Here is a 22,417-nt window from a genome sequence, read left to right as displayed (position 1 = left end):
TAACTAGGCTTAGAAGAGGTCATGAAAACCCTGTGATGGGATTAATATCCTTAAAAAAGTGGAAGAGAGATCATGCTATCACACAGAACACAATGGCAGTCTGCAAGCCAGGCAAAGGGTCTTCATCAGGAATCAAATCTTTCTGGCACCTTGATCCTAGACTTCCAAGCCTCCAAAACTGTGAGAAATAGATGTCTGTTGTTTAAGCCATCCAGTTGGTGATATTTTGTTATGGCAGCCTGGATAGACTAATGGTCCAGGGTCACGTGATTGAACTGTGAACAGTCTTAGTTTTCTAGTTGACTCTGCAATGAACAACGTTTACTTTGATGTAAGAACCGTTCATTAGTTTTTAACTTTTTAAATTAACCTATGGAAGCATCACTAAATACTTGGTGCTTACAATGTTTCTGTAAAAATAATAATGACAATTTTGGAAGATTTTCTAAAAAGACTGTTCTTATTTGAGTAACCATTTTAAATAAAAAGTTGGTCATTAAAATGTAAGTGAATTATATCTTTATAGTGACAAATGTTTATGATGTACTTGCCAGTTGATGGAACAGGCCAGGCTGATGTATTGCTTTATGGATGAAAATGTTCATCCCATTAGGTGGAGAGTAAGTGAGAAGAGAGCTCCATCAGGACTGAAGATGAATGAGCCATGTGCAGATTGCCAGTTCTGAGTACTTTATAGGAATCTGTTTGCTTGTTTATTTTTAACCCCAGCAGTTCTAACTTGCTTTCTTTATTTTTACTGTCAGTGGATTGCTCCGTGTGCTCAGCTCCAGTTAATATGAGTATCATCATTAGGCAGTAGTGATTTGCAGACTTGATTCTGTTGAAGAGTTTTTCCTGATTGTTACAAGACTTTTACCTTTGTATTAGTCAGGGAGCAACAGGATACGGAGACACACTCAGGGGTCTCACTGAAGATAGTTTTGTGAAGGCCTCTTTAGAGAAGGCTGATGAGGTTAAGGGAACAATCAGGATTAGAAGCTCTTGCTTCTACCTTTGTGTGTAGGTATGGAAGAGGAGGGATGGTTGCTATGGCATAGGTAGAGCTGGAGCTTTCAAAGAGGTGCCCAGGTTCAGATCCTGTGGCTAGAAAAAGGCAGGGATGGACGTGGATGCTAAATATCTCACGATTTCTCTTATACCAGCATCTGCCGTTGGCCAGTACCAGCCTAAAGCTGAAGGGCGGGGGAGTCCTGGGATTGCTGTCTACTGAGGTCAACCTCCAGGGTCTCAAAGAGCAGGTCTGAGAAGCTAAGAAGGATTTTAAGGTGGAACTAGCAGAGAAACGAGGAATAACCAGAGCAGCTATCAGGTTTCTCTTCACATGATTTAGAGGTGCCCAAATCACGAGAGGCATTTTTTTTTTTTCACTCTGATTCTTCTGAGTGATGCCAAACTTCCTTAAATTGCCACATCAGTGTATTATATACATTTTTATTCAAAGAAGAAGAAAACATTTTTGGTACAGTGTTTCTTCTTTCCTTGCTCCCTCCCCTTCATTTTTTCCCTCCCTCCCTCCTTCCCTCTTTATTTTCCCCCTCCAGTCCTTTTCCTTGGATATATTTTTGATCGTATTAATTCTGAGCAAGGCTAGTACCTAATATTAAGAAGTGGAAGAGTTTCAGGTTTACAGAAGGGCCTGGGTTCTTAGGGAAAAGTAGATGGAACTTTATTTAAAGCAAGCAATTAACTTTGTTGCACTTTATCAGAGGTTGCTGAAATATCATAAAACAATGTGTTTGATGACCAATACCTCTAAACTCTAGTAAAGTAAAAGTTTTTCTTTTATTTCCCCCTGAGTAATAGAATATAATCTTAAAGTAAGGTGTTTACTCTGTTAAAGTTGTAATATTTCCCAATAATGTACAAATTCACTAAATATACTGTTGTGCGTCGGCATATGGTGATTTTTTAGAAAGTAGGTTCGTTTCCAAAATCTGTTAGAGTCCTTGATGTTGGCAGAGCACGTGAAAATCTGCAGTTTAAATTCAAGAACTTCTCTTTCAGCCCTCCTGCTTGGGTAGCAGTATTTATTGAACACTTTCTATGTGCCAGACACTGTGTTAGGTCATGGAAATTTAGATAAAGAAGGGCAGTAATTCTCATCTAGCAAGGGACATGGATGGTCTTCTCTTAACTGACTGTGATTGCCTAAGCTCATACAGTAATTAAACTGTGAATCTGATGTTCTTCTAAGTATTGTGGCCATTCCTATATGCTTTTTTAGGTAGAAAATAAAAATATATTTATAAAATATAAAGTTATTTTACAAAATAAAGGAATTATATAGAGATATTTTCTTAAATACTATCTAAAGTTGAAACAACTCTTAGAATGTAATTTAGTATAAACAATATACTCTTTCACAGTACTTTTTTGAAAAGTACTTTCTGGTTGCTTATTTGGTGACATTTTGTGGTTTATTTTTAAACCAAAAAGTGTCAAAATGAAACTTCTGAGGTATATTTATAGAGAATCTGTAATTGATTTAAATGATACATGAGGGCTTTTTTGTCAAACTGAGCTGAGCTAGGAAAAAAATCCCTTAGAATAGCTGTATTTAGATTTTAATGAAACTAGGCAGAAAGGAGACTAAAGTGAATTTCCTTTTTAGTCTTTTAAATGAAAAAGTGCATCATTTGTCCTATATATCTTATTCATCATCAGTGATAGCAAAGCATTCATTCCCATGAGAGAGATAATGGATTCAGAGAGCCGAGAGAAATGGAAGATTGTCATTCAATGCAGATGAGTTTTAGTAATATTCTTATCATGAGAAATTGGGTTGCAGAACCTTAAGATTTGGAATTAAGTTGCCATAGATATATTTAATTAAAAGTAGATTGCTTTAACCTTTCTTTAAGTTAGAAATAGGTTTAAAATCTTAAATTAAATTTATAGTTAGTTTGTATTTAACTTGTATTCAAGGCTTGCCTTTAATAGGGATTCTTTATAAAGTTTAGCCCCAAAAAGGTACATTTTAATTGAACTATTACAGTGAACATATAAAGAAAGTTTCTGGAAGAATTTAATAACTTGGTATATTGGATCTGAGTATGGTTTACTTTTCTCCCGATGGAAAAAGTAACCAAACTATCAAACCAAACTAAAATCTGAGAACAAAAGTAGGTTCTGCCTTCTGAATTTTTCTAACATCTCGTCACAAAGCTTCTCAGTCCTTATAAATTGTGTTTCCTAGTGTCTCAGTATTATCATGTAGTGGGTTGTTATCTCATTTATTCAGTATAATTCTGTCTGATGGGTAGTACTTTTCTAGAAGTTAAGCATATGAAGAATGAAGTTGTCAAAGTAGAAAAGCAAGCATAAATTAAAAGGAAAAAAATATATATAGGACACGTGTTAGCTAGATTTGCAAACTCTACTGCAGAATTGGTTTGAGGTTAAAAAGAGAAAAACGCATTTTCTGGTTTTAAGACATCAGGGTCCCTTGTTCTAGGCAAATGCTGAGGTTTGGGCTGTGTTTTGGGCTATGAAGTTTCTCCTGCTTGAGAAAACCCAGATGAGTCGAGCCCGGGGGCAGAGTTGATACCAGTTGCTGCAGCCCTCTTCTGTGATCAGCCTTGTCTCCTGTCAATCATTCAACACAGCTGATCCTTTTTCTCTAAAGTTTACTAAGTTAGAAGAGGCTTTTAGCTTCTACTGGTTTACTTTGTCCTAAGACCTACTCGTTGAGTGGTAATATAATCTTAAGTACTTTATAGCTTTATCCCTCTTGGCAATTAGGACTTTTCTTTTTTTAATGGCTAGCTCATGCTGACTAGCTTAAAAGTATCTCTGAAAAGTATCTCAGATTAATTGTTCATGTTAAAATCCAAGTAAACTCTGACGAAGGTAAATCTATTCACTACAACTTTCATTTCCTTTTTAAAGGAAAGCTTGCTATAGAAAACGGTCCCTATTTGTTCTTTTTTTCCCCTCCTCTCCACAGGGTGAGGTAATCACAAGCTAAAATCTCCTATAAATATACCATCATTACCCAGAAGGTAATTACAGCTTGTAGAAGTGTTAATCTTTTCTCAATGAAGATCAAGATTCATTCACTCTCAGAGGCTTAGTGAAAAAAACATGGTCATGTTAGGCATACAGAAAATAAGAATCCGTTGTTGGAAGCAAATGGATTATCCTCATCTTCCCTGGTGGCTCAGACGGTAAAGTGTCTGCCTGCAAAGTGGGCAACCCAGGTTTGATCCCTGGCTCGGGAAGATCCCCTGGAGAAGGAAATGGCAACCCACTCCAGTACTCTTGCCTGGTAAATTCCATGGTCAGAGGAGCCTTGTAGGCTACAGTCCATGGGATCTCAGTCGGACACGACTGAGTGACTTCACTTCTTTCATCTTACACTAGGGCTTCCCTAGTGACTCAGATGGTAAAGAATCTGCCTGCAATGCAGGAGACCCAGTTTCCATCCCTGGGTCAGGAAGATCCCCTGGAGAAGGAAATGGCAACCCACTCCAGTACTCATTCCCATGGGCAGAGGAGCCAGGCAGGCTGTAGTTCATGGGATTGCCAAGAGTCGGACATGGACTGTGAGACTTTCACATTCACTTTTTCAGACTTTATATTGGTTTACGCCTTCAACATCAGCCATATAGGGAGAACCTGCTATGTACAGTGCTGTGAAGCAACTAAGCACAGATGAAATTGTGTAAAAATGAGAGTTCTTAGTGTGGTGGCTGGCATCTAGTTTACTTATAATAAATATTTCTTCACTAACTCATTTTTAGCTTTTGTCCAACATTTTTAAAGGTTTCAATAGAAAATATGAACATTTTTGTTTTTCTAATTTGTCAAAATGTATCTTTGCTGGATTATATTTTGAAGGTGTGGACTGTTTTGCTAGGCTCATTGATGGTGATATTGTTCCAAAATGGAGGCATGGCAAGTTTTTTTTTTGGAATAAGTAGATTGTACTTAAGAAAGCCTACTCTTAAGTTTCTCTAGATAAAATATTCCTTTTAATGGAATTTGGATGTATTTCTTCACCAAATGATTCAGCATTTTGTTTACAAACGCACTGGAACAATATTGGTAGAGGGTTAAAGATAAAACTATTGAAAATCCCACATTTCAGGGGGTGAGAGATGAGAAAGGAGAGGTGATGAAGGCATGAAAGAAGAAATAGCATTAGAAAAATGGGTTTTACTGTTTTTCAGTCACTAAGTCATATTTGACTCTTTGCGACCCCGTGGACTGCCTCACGCCAGGCTTCCCTGTCCTTCACTCTCTCCCAGAGCTTGCTCAAACTCATGTCCATTGAGTCAGTGATGCTGTCCAACCATCTCATCCTCTGTTACCCCTTTGTCCTCTTGTCCTCAATCTTTCCCACCATCAGGGTCTTTTCCAATGAATTGGCTCTTCGCATCAGGTGACCAAAGTATTGGAGCTTCAACATCAGTCCTTCCAGTGAATAATCAGGGTTGATTTCCTTTAGGATTGACTGGCTTGATCTCCTTGCTGTTCAAAGGACTCTCAAGAGTCTTCTCCAGCACCACTATCTGAAGGCATCAGTTCTTCAGTGCTCAGCCCTCTTTATGGTTTGCCTCTCACATCTATACATGACTATTGGAAAAACTATACCTGACTATCCAGACCCTTGTCAGCAAAGTAATTTCTCTGTTTTTTAATATTCTGTCTAGGTTTGTCATAGCTTTCATTTCAAGGACAAAGCATCTTTTAATTTCATGACTGCAATCACTGCAGTGATTTTAGATCCCAAGAAAATAAAATCTGTCACTGCTTCTACTTTTTCCCCGTCTATTTGCCATGAAGTGATGGGACTGGATGCCGTGATCTTCATTTTTTGAATGTTGAGTTTTAAGTCAGCTTTTTCACTCTCCTCTTTCATCCTCATCAAGAGGCTCTTTAGTTCCTGTTTGCTTTCTGCCATTAGAGTGATGTCATCTGTACACCAGAGGTTGTTTCCATCTTGAGCTTCATCCAGCCCAGCATTTTGCATAATGTACTCTGCATGTAAGCTGAATAAGCAGGGTGACAATATACAGTCTTGATGTACTCCTTTCCTGATTTTGGGAATGTGTCCTATCATAAGACCTAAAGAAGGGAGGATTTCAAGGAAGAAATTGACATCTACAGTATTATGTCTGTAATATCTATAGTATTATATCTATAATATCTAAAATGTGATGAACAGTTGACTATGCAGTAAGTGTTTGAAAGAGACTATATCAGTAAGTCTTCCCAATAGCTTGATGAGATGGATTCTATTACTATCCTCATTTCCAGATGAGCAAATTGAGACTTAGACTGGGGAACTCACACTTGGTAAGCTGTACCAGAAACGTGATTGTATTCAAGGCATTCTGTCCTCTGTCCTCTAAGCACTGAGCAGGAGGAAGGTCGAGACCATGAGCTCTAAGGAAAGTGAATTCCATCTGCAGATTCTCCTTGCAGTGCTAGAAAATGACCCTTAACAGAGAGTTGTTTCTATATTTTATAGATATGGAAATTGAAATTCAAGAAGTTATATAACCTGCCAAAAGTCACATATCTAGTAAATGGGAATTGAAAGTTTTAGCTACAAGTATACCTACACATATTTATTCTATTACTGGTCTGCTTACCAGTAGCATCCCAATTTCATACCCTTAAATTACATGCAACTGCCATGATGTACATCTGAAGTCAGTTTATGTCTCTAGAAGGTGATTTATACTTTTGAGATAATTTTGTATGTAAACTATAAGGCCTTAATGTTGACTGTGTGTATGTAGCATTAATTATGTACATATATACACATGTGTGTGTGAGTGATATAATAGATATATAAGTAATAAAATGTTGTTCATTCTTTACCTTTGAGTTGTGAGACAGGAAAATTAAAAGAAGTGGCTCAACTTGAAAGAGAGCTCATATGTATAATCTGTTGAGATGTTGAAGGAAAACCACCAGACTTCTTGAGTGTATGATTTTAGATGATCAGTTGAGTTATTTTAGTGGAACTTAATCATGCTTACAAACAGTGATTGTAATGTCTAGTATAGGAAAAGAAAGATAAAGAAAATCAAAGATATTTTAACCTTTTTTTGAAAATAAAGTCATCATTTAAAAATGTGGCTCCTGATTATGCTACTCTTAAGAGATGTTCATTCTGTTATGATAAGTAATGGTAGCTAAGATGATGAATTATTAGCAAATGGTTAACACATATTTACGATGAACCATAGCGTGACTGTAGTTTAAAAATGTATATTACATCTAACTATAAAATTATGAGTAATTCTGGTAACTTTGTTTAATGTACACTATTGATTTTCTGCTGTGTGTTTGATCCACTACTGAAGCTGGAGGTATATCTTACCTTATTACTTTTTGGTTTCTATTTCTGTGTTAGCTCTTATTGTCATATTTGATTGATAGTGCTTCATCTGAGATCTAGTTCATGCGTTTCTCTGGGAACCATAATAAGAGGAATTCAGAGAGAAAGTATGCACTGAAGGGATGTCGCTGTGACCTTGATTGGTGTCTAGTGGCTGCCTGTTATCAAAGAGCTTGACTCTACGTGGTCTTAAGTAGTGCGGCAGTCCCTGCAGTGGTCAAGATCTCCTCCCTGCACCTGGTGGACACAGGGGCAGCCACAGAAAAAGCAGATGGTTCTTGTCTTCAAAGTATAGATTTAAAGGGTTAGTGTAGTGGGCAGATGGTCAATTGTCAAGAGAGAATGGAAGGGGCTTTGTGTGTCCAAAAAGTGATATGGCCTCGTCCCCCAGTGATGGGGGAGAGTGATTTAGGATGAGAGGGCTCCTTGCAGGGCTCTGTTAGGGGTGGTTAAAAGGGACAGAAACATTGTAATGAGTTTGTTTTAAATTTTAGAGTCTGATCAGGGCAATAGTTAAGAAAAGCATGATTATTCTTTTGTTTGAATTTAGATAAATAGCTATTATGTCAGAAGCCAGAAAACCTGACAATAGTAAATGACTTAAATATTCTTTATTTTATTGTGGAATTGCCTTAATGGCAGTCAGATTTATTCTTGGGCATGTTAAACCTCCACATAACTTGTCAGTATTTTCCTGAAATTGGGTCTCAGATTTCTGAAATGGGAGTGGAGAACGATGAGAAAATTGATGGCCTCAAGCTTTTTAAAATCCAAATTGAAACTTGTACTACAAAGAGAGAAGTTTAACCTGAGAGTTTATGCCTGTATCAGCATGACATAGAGTAGCAATTGAAGTTTTCTTACACCCCACAGAGCTAATAAACACATTGGTTCATTTAAAAGTGATTCAATTTTCTTGGATTTTGGATTTCAGAAAAGAAGGAGCATAGCCTAATGAATTATGACTTCTATGGGTTATAAATGTAGAAATAACATATAGAGGTCTATTTTAGATGATATTTTTGTTTATATGTGGATGATTATTCATTTTGTGAATCTATAGATTAATAGTCTGTTGAACATTTTAGAAGATCACTTTTTTATTGGTGATATTTAATTATATACGTTAGAAAAGACCCTGATGCTGGGAGTGATTGAAGGTGGGAGAAGGGGATGACAGAGGATGAGATGGTTGGATGGCATTACCGACTCAATGGACATGAGTTTGAGTAAACTCCGGCAGTTGGTGATGGACAGGGAAGTCTGGTGTACTGCAGCCCATGGGGTTGCAAAGAGTCGATACGACTGAGTGACTGAACTGAATTGAACTGAGATTAATTACATGTAATTTATATATCATTATAGCACATATATATACTTCTTTTTTGGGTGGCTGTGCTGCGAGGTTTGCATGATCTTAATTTCCCAACCAGCGATTGAACCTGGTCCCTGGCATTGAAAACTCCAACCAAGTCCTAGTCTCTGGACCATCAGGGAACTCCAACACTTTTTAACACTATAATTTTGTAAACTTTAACTTTATATGTAATATATAATTAATCTAATTTATAATTAAATATCACCACTTAAAAAGTGACCTCTTGAAACATATTTATATGTTATATAAACTATATAATACTTTTGGAGTTTAGCACATAAAGAAAAAAAAATCAAGATCTATCTTAAACTAGAAGTTAATACATTAATTTCTTTTAATTACTATAATTTTTCTTTATAGCTATTTAGTTAGTGACCCATATTAATTGGAAAGAATAATAAAATGGAATTATGTAGTTTTTTGTGCTTTTTAATTATTTACATTATTTCCTAAATGTGGAGATAATTCTTTATCATCTTAGTGTATAATGAAGTCTTACTAAAGAATACTATTTATGTTCCTTTGGAAAAGTAAAAATAAAATCTTCTTTGGCTAATTTTGTTGTTTGCTAAGTTTCCAGTTGCCAGTTAATCTTGTGATCTTGATTTGGCATAAAAGCTTGAAAATTTATTCTTCCAGGAAGAGCTAGCTGAGTACTTATATAGGAGTGCTACACTGGTTATTGGCATACAAGGATGAAGAGTATTTGATCTCTACCTTCAGATACCTTGTAGCCAAGAACAAGGATATCAGTATAGACACATATAATAAGTGAAAACACGTTTATAGTAATAGATGCAGGTGATAACAGGTGCAGGTTTAGGCTATTTGTGGGAATTTCAGAGGGGCAGTCCTGACTCTTGCTTGGTGCACAAAGTCAGCACAGCAGTTGTAACGCTGCGTCACACACTCTTCCCAGCTGAGTGTGTAACAGTAAACATTTATCTCTCAGTCACGTATTTATGAATCTGCCAGGCTGACTCTGTTTTTTAGAGGCCTTGATGTGCTTAGGAAAGGTATAAGGTAGCAATCAAGATTAAAAAACATTTTTTTTGGTAGTAGATGAGGCTGCTGATGAGGGACAGGGGAAATATTGTAAAGCGTTATGAACATTTGTTGTGTAAATGGTACAAAGATTGCTGTAGCAGCATTTCCTGGTTCTAGACTCCATGATACCAGTTATTCCAGACTGAACATGACGTCTAAGTCCACGATGCTTTCTGACACGTCTGTGCCGTTGATGTCTATTTTAGATCCCCGTTGAAATCTCTCCAACCTTTCTCTTCCGGGTGTTTTCTCTCCCTTGAACCTTGACCTTCTACTGCAGTCACCTTATAAATCTGCAGTGTTGCCCACATCGAATTGTCTGATTTCTCTGCTCCTGCGCAGCTTCTAGCCGCCATGAGGAAAATCACGCAGCCATATGAACTGCTGCTTCTTGGGTTCAAGGCCACTAACACTCTACAGCAATCCCTTGCACATGCCCAGGCAGCTCTTTCTTACATCCTCCACAGTAGCTATAATACTTCAGATTCACCACCCCTTGCAGAATCCTTCATTTCCTGCCTCCTCATTTTCCATTAGTATAATACTTGCTTTTACTTTTCAAGGAAAATAGAAGACCGCAGAAAGGAAAATTTCAGCATCCAAACCATTTCCCTAAAAAGATCTCTGTAGCTGTCTTCATCCTTCCCATATACTTTGAAAAGTTAGTAGTGGAAGTTGATGTCGTGAATCTATATGTTGAATCCTTTCTCTTTGCTTCCTCAAAATAGTAAATCTGTCTATTGATGTCTGTCCTGTCAGCCTTTCTTTTTGCTGTTTCCTTTTTCTCTGCATATGAAGTTGCTCAACCCTTTCCTTCCTTAAATAAACTGAAAACTAAAGAAGATCCCTGTCTTAATTTTCCTCCAGTTCCTGGAACGATGTTGTAAATTATTGGTTACCAAACCTCTATGTGCATAGCACACAATTAGGAAACTTTTTGAATGTACAGCTCTATACCTGGGTCTGATTCAAGGATCTAGTGTGGGGTCTATTGATTCCTAACTTTTAAAAGCAATCATGTTGGGGAACTGCTATGGTAAATGAATATGTGCTGACGGGTAATGTTGACCAGGTAGCATGTAGAAAAGGATACAAAACTGTAAGTTAAAAAATTTGTATATATGTATTAATGCATATCTGTGTATAGAATTGACATTAAGGTGGCGTTAGTGGTAAAGATCCCGCCTGTCAATGCAGGTTAGGCATAAGAGACACTGGTTTGATCCCTGGATTAGGAAGATCCCCTGGAGAGGGGAATGACAATCCACTTCAGTATTCTTTCCCCGAGAATCCCGACAGACAGAGGAACCTGGTGGGCTACAGTCCATGGGGTCGCACAGTCAGACACGACTGAGTGACTAAGCACATTAATGCATATTTGTGTATACAATTGACGTTATGGAAATGAATATGTCTGTGTATATAAATACTGAAGTAGTGAAAAAATGAAAAGCTTTAAACTAAGATGTTAAAGTAAAGGAGGTTGGATTTATGAGTGCTTTTACTGACCTTTTTATTTATATTTTTTTGGTTTTTATTGTACAGAGAAGATACTTCTCTTTTGTGGTAAGAAAAAATGTGGTAGAGAAGTAATAGAAATAATAATAATGTAAATAATAATATAGTTATGAACATGTTTTTCCCCATTAAACAGCCCCTCCCCTACTTTTCTTACTTGACCTTTCTGCAGTAATAGATGGTGTGATTCTCTTCTGTATTCTAAAAAACCTGTATGCAGGTCATGAGGCAACAGTTAGAATTGGACACGGGACAACAGACTGGGTCAAAATTTGGAAAGGAGTACAAGGCTTTCTTTGTCACCCTGCTTATTTAACTTCTATGCAGAGTTGTTTTTCAGTTGCTTAGTTGTGTCTGACTTTTTACTACCCCATGGACTGTACCATGCCAGGTTTCTCCATCCTTCACTAGCTGCTAGAGTTTGCTCAAATTCAAGTCCATTGAGTTGATGAGACCATCCAAGCATCTCATCCTCTGTTGCCCACTTCTCCTCCTGCTATCAATCTTTCCCAGCATCCGGGTCTTTTCCAGTGAGTTGGCTGTTCGTATCAGGTGGCCAAAGTATTGGAGCTTCAGCTTCAGCATCAGTCCTTCTAATGAATATTCAGGACTGATTTGCTTTAGGATGGACTCGTTGGATCTCCTTGCAGTCCAAGGGACTCTCAAAAGTCTTCTCCAGCACCAGTTTGAAAGCACCAGTTCTTCAGCACTCAGCCTTCTTTATGGTCCAACTCTCACATACATACATGACTACTGGAAAAATCATAGCTTAGACTATCCATACTTTGGAAAAACCATAGCTTTGTCAGCAAAGTAATGTCTCTACTTTTTAATGTGCTGTGTAGGTTTGTCTATGCAGAGTATATCATGCAAAATGCCAGGCTGAATGACTCTTAAACTGGAAATATTGTAGAAATATCTACAAACTCAGATATGCAGATGACACCACTCTAATGGCAAAAAATGAAGAGGAACTAAAGAGCTTCTTGATGACAGTGAAAGATGAGTCTGAAGAAGCTGGTTTGAAAGTCAGCATTCAAAAAACTAAGATCCCAGCATGTTGCATGAAGGATTTGTCGCTTCATGGCAAGTAGAAGGGGAAAAAGTAGAAGCAGTGTCAGATTTTCTTTTCATGGACTCATAATCACTGCCAATGGTGACTGCAACCATGAAATTAAAAGATGCTTGTTCCTTGGAACAAAAGCCATGGCAAACCTAGATATCATATTAAAAAGCAGAGGCATCACTGACAAAGGTCCATAAATCAAAGCTATGGTTTTTCCAGTAGTCATGTATGGATGTGAGGTGGTGGTTTAGTCACTGAGTCGCTGTCAGGGAAGCCCAATGGATGCGAGAGCTGGTCTATAAAGAAGGCTGAGCACAGAAGAATTGATACTTTCAAATTGTGGTTCTGGAGAAGACTCTTGAAAGTTCTTTGGACTGCAGGGAGATCAAACCAGTCAATCTTAAAGGAAATCAGCCCTAAATATTCGTTGGAAGAACTGATCCTGAAGCTAAAGCTCCAATACTTTGGCTGCCTGATGCAAAGAGCCTACTCATTTTGGAAAAGACCTTATGATGGGAAAGAATGAAAGCAAAAGGAGAAGTGGACAAGATGATGAGATGGTTAGATAGCATCCCTGACTCAGTGGACACGAATTTGAGCAAACCTCAGGAGGTGGTGGATGACAGAGGAGCCTGAAGTACTATAGTCCATGGGTTCGCAAAGAGTTGGACACAACTTAGTGCTTGAACTACCGCAACAAAAATTCCTCTCCCACTTCTGTAGTCCCTATTCTTTTTCAGTTAACACTGTCTTTCACCCCTAAATAACCGAAAACCATGTTTCTTCTCAATCTTCACTCTGATATAGCTTTCAAGTACATTCCCTGTTTTTCCTCCCCATCTTCATTGTGTGGCTTAAGGGAAATAACTGAGATGGGTATCACTGACGCCAAAAATGGAGTGACCAAGAGTTTCAAATGTCACTGAAAGCTCATGGAAGTTGAAGTCTGAAAAGAACGGTTGGGATTAAAGTGTTGGAGATTGCTGTTGACCTTTGCCAAAGTATTTCAGAACAATCTTAGGGGATGAAAAGATATAAGGAAGTAGAGATAGGGGTTAAGAAATTGGGCTGTCAGTGCAGGAGAACCAAAGGATGACTTGGACCAAGAGAGAGGTTTTCTTCATTGTCTTTGAGGTTATTTCAGAATTAGCAAATACCTCACTTCACAATGTTTGAATGCTGAGAGTGAAGAACCCGAAGAGAGAGAAGGTTTGAAAACCTCAGAATGAGCTAAAATCATTGAAAACAGATAAAAATAAAGAGAAAAATCAAGAATAAGCTTTAACAAGAAAAAATCAAAGCTCCTTTTCCTCACAGGATAATCCATAACTACTGCTTCTGCCATCCGTGACACAGTCATCCTATTTTTTGTTACTTTAATCACTTGAATTGCTTCTATCATAATAAAACTCTTCCTTCCTATATCATTAATTTTGAGTCAGCCTCTACTCAGACCAAACTCCCCCTACCTTTTTTTTTTCCTTCTTAAGGGAGTAGATTGTATGATAGTTTTAGATTTCTCTTCCTTATAGGACTCTTTCAGAGCCCAGGGTAAATTCTTACGTTAGCAGCAACAGTTTGACTGATGGTCACTCATAAAACTACTAATAGTCTGGGCCCCAGAAGAAGATATAAATTTTTATTTGCTTAAAAGCATACCCCCCCACAGCATCTAATATGGTCAAGTTATTCTACTTTTTCAAAGCCTTGAAGCAATTAATTATTTTCTCTTAAGAGAAGTTTTCAACTATCCACCTAGACTCTTGAGTCTACTTATTGACCAAGATATCTTTGCAGTATTAAATTTTTATATATGTCTCCCTTTGTGATCTTTCCCTTTACAATATCTCTGATGGAACCTAATTTTTGTCTAACTCAAAAGCTCAATAGGAATGAACAGATAAAGGCTACCTGACCTTTAAAATACTTTTATTTTTCAACAGCTTTATTGACATACAATTCACATATCACACAACTAACCTATTTAAAGTGTACAATTTCATTATTGAAACAGCTGTACACCATAACCACAGTGAGTTTTAGAATATTGTCATTATCTCAAAGGGAACCCTGTACCATTTAGCTACCATCTCAGAATTTCCCCATCCTTTTTTTTAGGCTTAAGCAACCACTTTCTCTGTCTTTATAAATTTTCTTATCCTGAATTTTTCATATAAATGGAATCAGATAATATGTAGTCTTTTATGACTGGTGTTTTTCACTTAGCAATGTTTTCAAGCTTCCATGTAATAGTGTGTATCAGTACTTCATTCCTTTTTGTGGCAAAATAATATTCCATTATGTGGATATGCAACATTTTGTTTATCCATTTATTTGTTGACGGACATTTGTGTTGTTTTCACTTTTTGACTATCATGGGTAATGCTGCTGTGAACATTCATACACAAGTTATTGTGTGGACATATGGCTTGTGTTTATAAATAGGGGTGGGATTGCTGGGTCAAAATGGCAGCTCTGTTGTTTTGGGGGACACCCAGACTGTTGCCCAAGGTGTCAGCACTGTTTTGCATCCCCACATTCACATGAGGTTTCCACTTTCTCCACATCCTTGGCAATAATTATCCATCTTTTTGGCTATTGCCATCATAGTATGAATGAAATAGTATCTTATATTACTAATTTGCATTTTCCTAATGACTAATAAAGTTGAGCATCTTTTTAATGTGCTTATTAGACATTTCCACATCTTCCTTATAGAAATGTCTATTTGGATCATTTGCACATTTAAAAAATTGTGTTGTCTTTTTAGTGTGTGTGTTAGTCACTCAGTCGTGTATGACTCTTTGTGATCCCATGGACTGTAACCCACCAGGCTTCTCTGTCCATGGGATTCTCCAGGCAAGAATACTGGAGTGGGTAGCCATTTCCTTCTCCAGTATTTCCTTCCCATCTCCCTGGGATCTTCCTGACCCAGGGGTTAAACCGGGGTCTCCTCCATTGTGGGCAGATTCTTTACCATCTGAGCCACCAGGACACTGAGCTATAAGTGTTTCTTGTATATTCTAGACTTAGGTCCCCTATCAGATGTATGATTGGCAAATATTTTCTCCCATTCTGTGAATTGTCTTTTCACTTTCTTTTTTCTTTTTCCCATGCATGCAGGATCTTTTCCCCATGTCTTTTCACTTTCTTTTTCCCATGGTATGCAGGATCTTATTTCCCCAACCTTAGACTCCCGACCAGGGATAGAACCTCCTCTCCCCTGCATGGGGTACATGGAGTCTCACCGCTGGACCACCAGGGAAGTCCCTCTTTTCACTTTTTTGGTGGTACCCTTTGACACACAAACTTTTTAGTTTTGAAGGAGTCCCATTTATCAGTTTTTTTTTTTTTTTTGGTCACTTATAGTTCTTGTGCTGTGTTAGAGAACTGAGGTCCCCCAGATTTATCCTTGTGTTTTCTTTTAAGAGTTTTCTCGTTTTAGCTCTTACATTTAATTACTTGATTCATTTGGGTTAGTTCTGTATATGTTTTAAAATAGGAGTCCAAATATGTCTTTTTGTGTGTGGAAACCTAGTTGTCCTAGCTCTATTTCTTACAAAGACGATTTTCTCCCATTGAATGGTCTTGGTCACCCTTGTTGAAAATCAATTGATGTTTGACACATGGGTTTATTTCTGTTACATTGCTAGCCATGTTAGAAAATATTTTACTTTCATTGAAATAGTTTCATAAGTGGCTATAGGGTTAGCAGGGAGACTTATATAATTGATTTCCTGATGCCTATAGGCCTCTCTTGTGCCCTCACACCAGAGACTGGTTCAAGTGGAACAACCTAAGATGAAAGATTGTGTTTTAGGATGCAGAAAAGAGTTCCTAAAGTCAAATCAACTTATGGCTTCTGGGGAAGTCATAAATAGATTAGATTGCAATTGATAGTGATACACTATAAACTGAAATAAGTGTTGATGAGTGAGCCTTCCAACTAAACTCCAGATGTTCATTGACATGGAGGGATACAGTAGTGTACTAGCCAGTTAAAACATAATTGAGACCCCTTCTTGGCACATGGGAGGACCTTTGCTGATGATTGACCATATCGCATTAGTACCTCTCTGCCATTCTTTCTGCTTCCTATTTTGTTCCATTTTGCATTCTTCCTAAGCAAATCCTGTATTTCTTCTCAGTTTTAACTGTTAGTTTCTCTCTGCTTTACTGTCACTGAAAGTTTACAAAATAAAAGGAGTCAAATTCAGACCAAAAACAAACTTGGTAAAATGGCATAGAGATCAGTAATATAAGTCACAACATGAATAAAGTCCTTTATCCTTAGATCCCAAATAATATTTGCTTTCGGTCAAGCATAGATGGTAAGAGTTGTTAGAAGCTGAATACATTTTCAGATCCAATTGTCACGAAATAACATATTCTTAACTTGTAATGGATGAAATAAACTAAAATTAAATGGATAATTGGAAAAGAAAAGAAAAGGCATGTTTTAAGGGTCTGTGGAAGATCTGCAAAGATAGATCATATATTGGCACACATTTTAGAATGGAGTTCTGAGTGATAAGCTCTGAGAGAGAGAAAAAGATGTGAAGAGGGGTCGAGCTAGGTAGGAGAACTTCAAGAAAAAGCAAAACAGCTTTGCTTTTACATGTTTTGTATAGTTTCTATGCTGGAGTTCTTCAAAATATCTATTTTGAGATAACTGAATGGTTTATAGTGATAAAAATAAATAGATTGGTAAATAAATAGCCAGGGCTTCCCAGGTGGCTCAGTGGTTTAGAATCTGCCTGCCAATGCAGGAGACAAGGGAGATGCCAGTTCAATCCCTGGGTCTAAGATCCCCTGGAGGAGATGGCAGCCCACTCCAGTATTTTTGCCTGGAGAATCCCATGAACAGAGAAGCCTGGCGGGCTACAGTCTATAGGATCGTAAAGAGTTCAACAAGGATGAGCAATTGAACACAGCACAGTAAATCAGTAACTGAATTGATTACCATTGTATTAGACCATAAAGAATACCACATTATTATATTTTGATAAAATCAGATCTAATCCATGTATGGATTCATTAGTCATGACTAATTCATTAGTCATGTATGGATGTGAGAGCTGGACCATAAAGAAAGCTGAGCACCAAAGAGTTGATGCTTTTGAACTGTGGCATTGGAGAAACCTCTTGATGGTCCCTTGAACTGCAAGGAGATCCAACCAGTCAATCCTAAAGGAAATCAACCCGAATATCCATTGGAAGGATTGATGCTAAAGCTGAAGTTCCAATACTTTGGCCACCTGATGCGAAGAACTGGTTCGTTGGAAAAGACTCTGATGCTGGGAAAAATTGAATGCAGGAGGAGAAGGTGATGACAGAGGATAAGATGGTTGGATGGCATCACCTACTTGATGGACGTGAGTTTCAGCAAACTCCAGGAGTTGGTGATTGACAGGGAAGCCTGGCATGATACAGTCAATGGGGTCTCAAAGAGTTGGACACCACTGAGCAACTGAATTGAACTGAGAACTAAATGAAAAAGTTTAAAAGAAAATATAATATCCATGACTCAATTTCTCCCAAATAAAAATAGGATTAAAGAGAATATAAGACCTTATAATGGTAACTTGTTTTGAAAAGAAATGAAAACACTGGTTATCAAAGCCATCTGTTACCACTAGGACAATAAGGAGAGGCAACTTTTCTTATGCTGGTTCTGACTCTGATCCATAAAACACAGAAAATTATTTGAATGCCTGTTTTCTCTCAAGTGTAGTACATAACAAGTACTATCCTAAGATGTGTTGAAGAGAAGTTAATTTATTGCATACAGTGGATCTGTAGGGCATTCGATCTTAATTCTCTTAGTGAATCCTGGTTGAGCAAGGCAGGGGATGCCTTGTTATTAAAAACTATAATCCCCAGTGCTGTTGAGGATATGGATAGTTGACTATTCTCATATGCTGCTGGTGGGAGTATGAACTGGAACTGCTTATCGGAAAGCAGTTTGTTAATTTGTGTTTAGAACAATAAATAAACTAAAATCTTAGACCGTTTGGCTGATAAGATCACTTTTTACAGTCCATTGCAAGGAAAGAGATTTGGACAAATACTTGTTCATGGAGACCTCATAACATATGCTTTTACATTTTTGTTATGAAATTTCCTCATATATGGAAAAGCAGAGATGAGCTTTGTCTTGGTCTGTTTAGGCTGCTATTAACAAAATACTACAGGCTGGGTGGTATATATATATATATATACACAAAACATTTATTTCTTAGTGATCTGAAGTCTGGGAAGTCCAAGATCAAGGTGCTGGCAGATTCAGTGTCTGTTGAGGGTTCTCTTCCTGTTTCATAGGCTGCAGTCCTTCCTTTGAGGAATCCTCATTTGGTAGAAGAGAGGAGTGATCTTTTTGGGATTTCTTTTTTGGGGGAGGGGGGAATTACTTTTATACAGATACTAATTCCACTCATGAAGATTCTACCCTTCTTTATAACCTGACTACCTCCCAAAGACCCCACATCCAAATTCCATCACATAGGTTCCATTTGTTTCCATCTTAAGAGACTTTTCTTTTTTCTTATTCCCCGCTTTTGCTTTATTAAATATTCTAATTTTATGAATTGTTTTCCTGGCCTTACAGTCAAAATAAAGCAAGTTACAGTCCTATCAAACTAATCTGTGTTTTCCCTCTTTATATACTTGACCATTTCTATTCATAGATTTTCATGCTTTGTGAAATCGTGACTACATACAGTCATCCTTTCATCCTTGGTGGATTGGTTCTGGGGCCTCCGCCACCTGCGTATACCAAAATCTGAGGATGTTCAACTCCCTTATAAAATGGTGTAGTATTTGCATATACTATATAATAGAAGTATCGAGCTTCCCTGGTGGCTCAGGCAATGAAGAATCCACCTGCAATGTGGGAGACCTTGGTTCGATCCCTGGGTTGGGAAGATCCCCTGGAGAAGGGCATGGCATTCCACTCCAGTACTCTTGCCTGGAGAATCCCCACGGACAGAGGGCCCTGGCGGGCTACAGTCCACGGGGTCACAAAGAGCCAGACACGACTGAGCGGCTAAGCACAGCACATTTGCATATAGCTTCTGTAATCCTCCTGTATTCTTTAAATCATCTGTAGATTACTTATAATACCTAATACCATGTAAATGCTATGTGAATATTTGGCAGGGCATGGTAAAGTCAAGTTTTGCTTTTTGGAATTTTCTGGAATGTTTCCCCTAATATTTTTAATTCTTGTTTGGTTGAATCTGATATAGAACTCTCTGATATAAAGGATCAACTGTATATTCATTTATCACCTTCTTTCTTTTGTAAATGTATCATAACATAAATACCATTCCTATAAAAAAGATAGTTAATTATATTTAAAACTCACTTTTGCCACACTATTTTTTGTTGTTGTTGTTCTTGGAGACCTTTTCTTCTATGTGTGCCTTTAAGAACAGTGTGGTAAGTGAAATTCTAGATAATTTAATCCATTCCCTAATTACCGGAAAGCTACATATCACAGGACTGAGCACTATTCTTCTTTATTTATTTTTTATATTTATTTTTTTCTTTTCTTTTTTATTCTTCTTTAAAATAACTAGATATTACTGTCTCCTTGTTTCTGAAATTAGTGGTATTTGACATATTCTAGATTATGTTCTTGAGAACCACAGCTGTCCTAAACTAATGTATGTAAAGAGCAGTTTCCCCTATTAAGTAATGCTGGAGTTCTTCAGGTTATTTCCAGGGTGGTAGCTGCCAGCAGAAATTTGGTGATTTTCAGATTCAGATCCCAGGGGAAGAATGATCTGGAGAGAGGGGAAGAGGAGATTAAACAGCACAGAGTTGTATGCCAGGATAGCTCTTATCCACCTCCAAAAATTATGTGGTCCTTCTGTGATTCTGGGTAAGGGCAATGAAGTTCCAGTTCTGAATCTTATGACTTCTTGGAAACAGACTAGATACTGCCTTTACATGAGAGAAGTCCTATAACTTCTGTTATGACAAACCATTTGCGTTACAAATCCATGTAAATTCTACATGAGATGAAGCTCGAAGCTTGAAACAATTAAACAACATTGTATGATGAGGAAGCCTGTTTACCTGCTTTAAGGAGGTGATATTCCAAATACTTAATAACTTATGATGTGAAGGATATCCACTTAGGTTCGAAGTGACCCATATCTGTCATACAGGCTAGTACTAGCCTTACATTAGATCTGATATATTATCTGCTGCATCCACTGGGGACCTTACCTCACTGCTCAGTGAGGCCTGCTTACAGCAGGGGTTGGCCCAAGTGTGGACCACATTCTTCAGCTCGTTGGCATTTGCATCAAAGGCTCTGCATAGTAAGTTGGGGCCATTTCAACCAGGCATGTGCTTAGTCGTTCAGCTGTGTCTGACTCTTTGCGACCCCATGGACTGTGGCCTACCAGGCTCCTCTTTTCAGGGGGATTCTCCAGGCAAGAATACTGGAGTGGGTTGCCAGCCATGCCCTCCTCCAGGGGATCTTCCCAACCCAGGGGTTGAACTCAGTTCTCCCCCACTGCAGGCAGATTTTTTACCCTCTGAGCCATAAGGAAAGCCCATAAGGAAGATATATATTAAACTCAAAAACTCTTCAGAAATGAGGTGGCTAAGTGCTGACGAACAGAAATACTTTACTGTGAGTTAAAGTGTTTGGGAATATTTGAAGAAGGCTGACATTTAAGAATTTTATGTGAGGATTATTACATTAGAAAAAGAAAGGTTGTTGGGCTTGAGATAAATATAGAGTTTGTGTGCCTGATGCGATGACCTTAGTTAATGTTTGATTGCTTGTGCCGAATGTGTGTTTGCGGTTCATATTAAACTGTGTATCATGTCGTTTCTTTTCCATATCTCGATTTAAATTTGTCTGCTGGCTTTGAGTCTATGGACAAATAGAATCTTTTGCATGGTAAAATACAGTGATGAATTTCAGCCTGTTAGTAATACAATACTTGCTTAAATGTTTGCTTTTAAAATGTATCAAGTTATTCAAAGTTGATAATCATTGAAAGTCTTAGAATATGTTTTAATAAAATAATTTATGCAAGTGGGAAACATGTTCTTAAAATACCAAAACTAGAATAATATATACATATTGCTTTGAAAGTGGAAGTCAAAGTATTTGTTTCTCAGTCATGTTGATTCTTTGTGACCCCAGGCTCCTCTGTCCGTGGAATTCTCCCGTCAAGAATACTGGGGTGGGTAGCATTCCCTTCTCCAGGGAGATCTTCCTGACCCAGGGATTGAACCTGGGTCTCCCGCATTGCAGGCAGTTTCTTTACTGTCTGAGCCAGCAGGGAAGCCCCATACATTGCTTTAGGGGTTCCTAATCCTTAAATCTAGCAATGTCTAGCTTATGGCAGGTAATGACTCATAGAAAGGAAGGTGACTTGATATGTTAATACTTAAAAGTGTTGATATTACTTTTCTAGGTAGAAGCCTTCAAGGTTTTTATTTATTTTCTGATTAAAATTGCCCATACATTTTAATCATGCAGTCTCTTAGTGAGAATATTTTAGGAAACATTATCTGTAGACCCTTATAACAATATATTGAATACTCATCTTAATGTATGTTATCTTTTCATGTTCAAATTGTAAAGTTTATTCCCTGACGTGAACACATTCAGATTCCTTAATGTCTCAGGTCTGTTCTATAATCTTCATTTCACTGGTCATCCTTCTGGGTTTTACAATGTTAGTCAATCCCAAATTCTAGGTTTCGTGTGAGTAATATTTGCTTTAAAGTATTATTAATGATAATTTCTATTTCATAATTTCCTTGAGCTACTGATTTATAAAATGATTTTAATCTATAAATCTAACTTAATCTAGAAAATCAGTCCCAAAGCTGTGAGCAGAGAACACCTGAAGTCAGTAACTGAACCGTGAAGTTGATTTCCAGTGTGGTCCCTGAGCCTGGCGGTCTACAGTCCATAGGTTGGCAAAGAGTCAGACACAGCTGAAGCCACTTAGCTTGCACGTACATGCACCCTCAGCTAGCAGCGTCAGTATCACCCACG

General features: G+C 37.7%; 1 protein-coding gene across 1 annotated transcript in view; it reads left to right on the top strand.

The window, feature by feature from the left end:
• Window positions 1–22,417, top strand: part of GBE1 (1,4-alpha-glucan branching enzyme 1) — a 290,909-nt gene that overhangs the window by 77,872 nt on the left and 190,620 nt on the right. The gene's annotated exons all lie outside the window — the stretch shown is intronic.

Source organism: Cervus canadensis, chromosome 27, assembly GCF_019320065.1.
Source record: "Cervus canadensis isolate Bull #8, Minnesota chromosome 27, ASM1932006v1, whole genome shotgun sequence".
Lineage (NCBI taxonomy): Eukaryota > Metazoa > Chordata > Mammalia > Artiodactyla > Cervidae > Cervus > Cervus canadensis.
Note: the sequence above shows the minus strand (reverse complement) of the source record. Positions and strands in the feature narration are given on the sequence as shown.